The sequence below is a fragment of the Peromyscus maniculatus genome, chromosome 7 (assembly GCF_049852395.1).
Source record: "Peromyscus maniculatus bairdii isolate BWxNUB_F1_BW_parent chromosome 7, HU_Pman_BW_mat_3.1, whole genome shotgun sequence".
NCBI lineage: Eukaryota > Metazoa > Chordata > Mammalia > Rodentia > Cricetidae > Peromyscus > Peromyscus maniculatus.
Window position 1 is genome coordinate 2,499,594 of NC_134858.1, and position 6,327 is coordinate 2,505,920.

General features: G+C 39.2%; 1 pseudogene; it reads right to left on the minus strand.

Moving 5' to 3' along the window:
- Positions 1-4,646: 4,646 nt before the first annotated feature.
- LOC102912147 (putative monooxygenase p33MONOX pseudogene) lies at positions 4,647-5,863 on the minus strand (annotated as a pseudogene).
- Between the last annotated feature and the right edge of the window lie 464 nt (positions 5,864-6,327).

Consider the following 6,327-nt stretch of genomic DNA (forward strand, 5'->3'; position numbering starts at 1 on the left):
TGTTGACAAATGATTCAGTCAGGTTGGGTGGAGCTCAAGATTCCAACGCTCAAAACAGCTCCTCCTCTCTTATAAATTTTAAAGACAGAACAGATTCACTACCAATCTGCCTGACGCTGCAAGGGAAAGTGCCTTACGGCTGCTTTCCGACATCTTATAGAACCTTCCTGACTGACGGTCCAGACAAAACAAATGCTGGTAGACGATGGGTTTGGGAGCTACAGATACAAACTTTAGGAAACAAACTATATAGAGATAATTTTACTCAAGTTAATACTATTCCTATAACTCCTTACATTCAAAAATATAGAGACAAGGATCAATTTTGGGATTCTTCCTTGTCCAAGTTTCCAACTTGGTTGACTTGTGGCTTTCCTAATACTGCTGCGTGGTATGAACCACGGGGGTCGTTAGATGTGCTTAAAGTTTGGGACTACTCTAATTCTAATGACAAAAGAGAAACCTATAAAGCTTACTTAAATACTCATAAAGAAAAATTTCATAAGTATATCTTTGAGGGACATGGAGAGCCCCTTAGGCGATGGTTTTCTCCAGGCTTTGTAGAGCCCACCTGGTTTACAAAACAAGACAACATCACTAAAAAACATTCTGATTTATTTAGGCTTGTTACAGCTGCCAATATGATGCTAGAGAAAAAACCTAACCATACTCAACCAGAGGCCATCGGTCTTCGAGCCTGCGTATCCTACCCTAATGCTTTACTCTTGGCACAATCTTCCTTTGTTAATATTTCACAAGATGGTAATTCATTTCGGATAATTTGTAGTTCTTGTAAATTAACAAATTGTATCACTTCCTCAGAGCAAAAAGATTTAAAAACTGTGATTATGGTTCGGCGACCTCCTTTTGTCATGTTGCCTGTGGAACTAGGCCCTCAGCCTTGGTATGATAATTCAGCCTTACAAGTATTAAATACTTTGAGAGATTTGATTTGGCCAAAACGGTTTGTTGCTACATTAATTTTGGACATTACTACATTAATTTCTATAATTACTACTTTTGCTATTGCAACTACAGCTCTAGTTCAAGAAATTCATACTGCTCATTATGTGAATACTCTTAGTAAGAATATTACTATGGCTCTGCTCGAGCAGGAGGCTATAGATAAAAAATTAGAGTCAAAAATTAATGTTTTAGAAAAAATGGTTTTGGCCTTGGGACAAGATATTTCTAACCTCAAAACCACAATGTTTGCTCGCTGCCATGGTAATTTTAAGTCCATCTATGTTACTCCATTACCTTATAATACTTCTCAGCCTTGAAAAAAGGTCAAGGCCCACCTACAGGGTGTCTGACAAGATACAGATATTACTCATAATCTAAATACACTTCAAAAAGATATCTCAACTATGAGTCAGGCTCATTTACAGATAAGAGGTTTACAAGACCTAGCTTCAAAAATAAAAAAGGAAATCAAAGATTTAAATCCGATGGATTGGCTACAATATTTTATAGTCATTGGAGTGCTTATTTTACTGATGATGTTTGTCATTTTTCTTTTCCCCTGTCTCATTAAATGTCTCTATACTTCCGTACAAACAATACAACATGACGTGTTCGAGCTTCATTTTAAAAACAAAAAAGGGAAAACTGCTACACCTACAGCTGTGACACCTGTGTCGCTGTAACAAAGCATGCCGCTACACTGGAGTCCAGCAGCTGAAGGGTTGAGGTTAGTGCTTCTTAGAGCGAGGCCTCAGGCGGTTCCCCCAGAATCAACAGTCGCCATACAGCCTGAGGATTCCAGGAGGCCCTGAAAGACAAGATGGCCTTGACAACAGTCCTTGTTTACACTAATCATGCTTTTTCTCTGTATGTCTTTTCTATGTCGGGGAGAGTAAATCATAAAAAAAAAAAAAAACAACAAAAAAAAACTTTAAAATGATTTGCCTTTTATGAAAAGGTTAGCCAGGACTAAAAAGCCTTGGTGCCTTTATAATAAAAAAAAAAGTCAACAGATCATAAAAAATATAAAACCAGCCCTAAGGTATTGATATAAAAGGATATATGACAATTAAAAAGATAGATAAATATATAATAATAAAAAAATAAACAAAATTATACAAAAAATATATAAGAGGGTGAGTTAAACCTTGGCTGATAAAAGTCTGGTTCTCACAGATATGGTCTTTGACGCGAGACAGATTTCACAAAATTCTGAGATCATGCCCTTAAACAACAACCACAATAAACTCCAAGCTGCAAAAGTGATACACAAAAATAGATACTGATGTACTTTGATATTGTCTACACAAAAATAAATACTGATATACTTTGCTATTGTTTTTTGCTGATTCTGTATAATTGTAAAAGTTTGCTAATTCTGTGTAATTGTAAAAATTAACAGTCTGATGTAATCCCCTGCCAAATTCCTTAATTGTAAAAAAATATAAACACTGATTTTACAAAAATAAATCTACAACAACACATCAATCCATTATGTGTCTGTCTGTCATTTCCTCGCCGATTCCTGACTTCTCCTCGAGCCTTCTCCCTGGTTCTCCCACAGTGGTGGTCTCCCTCTGGATGGTCTGCGACACTGATAGTGATAGTGAAATGTTTCATTGAGGTTTGCCAGTAATTGAGTAAAACCAAAACTTATTATAAGCCACAGTCATCCTAGTGTCCCCCCTGCTATGTAGCCTCTCTGGTTCTTTGGGTTGCAGTCTGATTGTTCTTTGCTTTATATCTAGTATCCACTTATGAGTGAGTACATACCATGTTTGTCTTGGACAGCCTTAACCAACAATTAAAAAGAGGGCTTCTAATGTACGGCATTGTGGATTTTGTTAAGTAGTCCTTGGTTCTTGGAAGAGCATTGTCAGCTCAGATGATAGGAAAGGTATGGTCTTTGGAGGAAAATAGAAAACTACCAGTTTACTAAAATAGCATAATCACTAATAAAAACCAATAAACAATTGTCTATATACCCACAGATAAGTAGTCTTCCTCTCTTCTCAAGGTACTTGGGTTCTTGCCTTTTCTTGCTTATTTTTATACTTTTTAACCCAACTCAAGTCCTAATAGGCACACTCTGGCCTATCTTCACCCACACTTAAGATGATTTACCTCATTTCCTATCTCCCTTAACAAATATGAACACTTGGACAGCTTTGAACATTAAAGAAATAAGGTAATACTCCTCCTGCTGCTGCCCAGGACACATAGCTGCAGCCATTCCATAAACTCATTAGTTCAGGCTCAAAATTCATTAAGTAGCAATTGTATTAATTTATGGAACAGGAGATAGCCTCTTTTATATTTCTGTTCTTTTTTTTTGTTTCGGACACATCAATGACTGACTGCTTGTCAAGATAATGAATAATTTTTTGTTTTAAAAACAAAACAAAATACCAATACTTAACTTTTATATTTTGCATATTAAAAACATATATTTCTGAAAATTGGTCATATTGTGTTTATTATCACATATTATATTTAAGTTATATTTGAATTGAAAGTGAAATGCAGAAGAATATGAAAAGGAACTCTCTTCTGTTAAATTTTGTTTAAAAAAACATTCCTCACTTAAAAATAATAGAAAGTGATTTTTTTAACTCCTTTTCTTCTTTGTGTTTTTGTCCTATTCAGTTTGGTTTTATTTTAGTTTACTTTATTTTTTTTAAATTATTCTTAGGATGTTTATTTCTTTTCTTTTCTTTATTTTTGAGAAAGTAGTAAAGATTTTTATTGTCAATACAAGATAACACAAATAAATTAATTTTTACAACAATCTTAGTCTCTAGAGCTTCTCTGTGAGGTTAGCTCATTATATAAAAAGACTAATATCTAAAATGATCTAGCAAGTGAATGTGACAGTGTGCAAGACCAACAGACCTGTGAACAATAAGGAGAAAGGAAAGGACATTTTCTTGCTTCTTTTCCTCAGTAAGATGTGTTACTGAACATATGAGGGAGGCTTGGTGGAAATTGCTCTCAAGGTTATCACAATAAGGTGACACTGAGTTCAGATGGACCTGAAGACTATAATGCAATTGTACCTATCTTTAACAAAAGCTTGAGCTGGGTGTGGTGATATACACCTTTAATCCCAGCACTGGGAGGCAGGGGCAGGTAGATCTTCTCTTTGAGTCTACTGAGTGAGTTCCAGTCTAGCCAAGGCTGCATAGTAAGACCCTATCTAAAAAACCAAAACACACACAACTTTAAAAAAAAGCTTAGGATTTGGGAACTAGGGTTGAAAATCAGTGGTAGAGCACTTGCCTAGCATGAGCAAGACCCAGTAAGGGAAGGGGAAAAGGAATCATTTATCAGCATGAAACTGGTAGACTTAATTAGGAGTTCATTAAATTTCATGTTAAAGTGCAAAAGACGCCATGCGAGACTAGTGTTTGTTCTGTGACATAGCAGATAGACAACCCTCCAGCTGCAGAAGTGTACAAAGTGTACACTGGACTAATCAGGAAAAAAAAAACCTGTGGTTCAACTTAAAGAGCCAGGGTCCTGCCAAGTGTGGTCATGAGCTGTACCCAGCTCTCAGACAAGTCCAGGCACACTCACAAGATTAAAGCATGTCAGAAAGCCATGGCTGTCCAAATGAGTTGGCACTTCTATCATGATTTGTAACTGCTCGTGTTGATAGTTTTGGAAGCACACCAGCATTATTTACCTAAGAAAGCGAGGGTCAAATCCTTCTCTAGGATAAATGATTTAAAAAAAAAAAGTGAGGTCCCCCCTCAGCACCACTGACATTTTCCACCAACCTGAAAGCAGTGCAAAATGGTTTCTCTCACACAAGGACAATCTGCACAACGTCACTCCAGCCTCCAGTTAACTACATCACTCCTATGTCAGAGCCCAGGGAAAGTTGCAGACCTTGGACAGAAAGCATTCTAGACGCCAGTGGGTGTGAGCACATTCAGGTCACGGGGTTTGAGATTATGGGTTCGAGGTGGTGGTTTCTTCACTTCTACCACTGGGATATCCATCTTAGGCGGTTTGAAGGTTGCTGGATCTTCACCTGCTGGTGTGGCTTGGGCATGCATTAGCTCCATAGGAGAGGGTTTCGGGGCACCTTTGTAAGCCTGGATGGAAAAACCAGAGTCAGACATCTGCAGGGGCCTCGGTCCAAAGGGGCTCCACTTTTCTGCTGAGTTCTTGTCATTCTCACTCCCAGGATCCATGGTGTGAGGATTCAGGCCTGGTAAAGCTGTGGAGGAGCCAGAGGGCAACCAGCCTCTGGACTTCTGCTTGGGCGAGGAGTAGGGGGTGCTGTTCAGGGTGGACTGGGCTGATGCAGGATGCTTCTCTTTTGTTGTCTCTCCACTTTGCGGCTTTAGTTTATGGAGTGCTTTTGCCAATTGGAGGTACTTGGTCTCCTCAGTGGTGAGGCCCTTGTGGAGTGTGTAGCCAGCATCTCTCAGTCCTGCTTGTTGCTCAAAACGCTGGATGCTCTCCTGAGTCTGTTTTGTGATCAGGAATTCATGATGACATGGGTAGCTTTAGCCTTCATCACAGGGGCCTTGTCTGAATTGTCAGTGGCTATTGATGGAATCACAGCAAGGGAAGAGACACTGGCCATTCCTTCCTCTGTCTTGTCAAGATGCTGATACTTGTACTCTGGAATCACTGGCTGTCAGGGGATGCTGCCCATGTCCGATGGAGGAGGAGTCATGGGCACAGGGTCCTCTAGGGCATCATCATAGCTGAATGTCCGGTGGCACATCCCAATGGGCAGGGACATCTTGCCTGGAGGCCCACTGGGCACAAGAGCAGGCACTTCTGGTTGTCTTGAAGCTACTGATAGACTAGGATCCAGGCGCTTTCTCTAAACAGAATTCGGAGCTGAGTCCCTGCCACCACAGTGAAATGACGCTGGACTATGCTGACAGACAGATAATCAGGAGCGTTGGCCAGCTGCTGCAAATTACCAAGCTTCCAAGGAAGAATCCATCCAGAGGTTCTGCTCGCCTGCCCCCTGAGAACTCCGGCACTAAAGAGGCTCTGAGGCTCCAGATGGCCCAAGAGGCTGTGGAGCTGAGCAGAGCAGAGTCATCGCGAAAGCTCCCCGACTGAGCGCCTATTTGTTTTCTAAAGAGAAACAAAAAGGATATGCACTCAGATGAGAGGAGAAATGGGGGATCTCAAAGGAGTTGGGGGAAAGGAAACCATAATCAGAATATATTGTATGAAAAAAAATATTTTTAATAAAATAACAATAGAAGAAAATAATGTAGCAAGATATCACTAATTATGTAATTATACACTGAGAAAAATGCAATTCAAATTTTAACGAAAAAACACATTTGAAAAGTAACATTATTTATGTATCAGAAATACAAACAG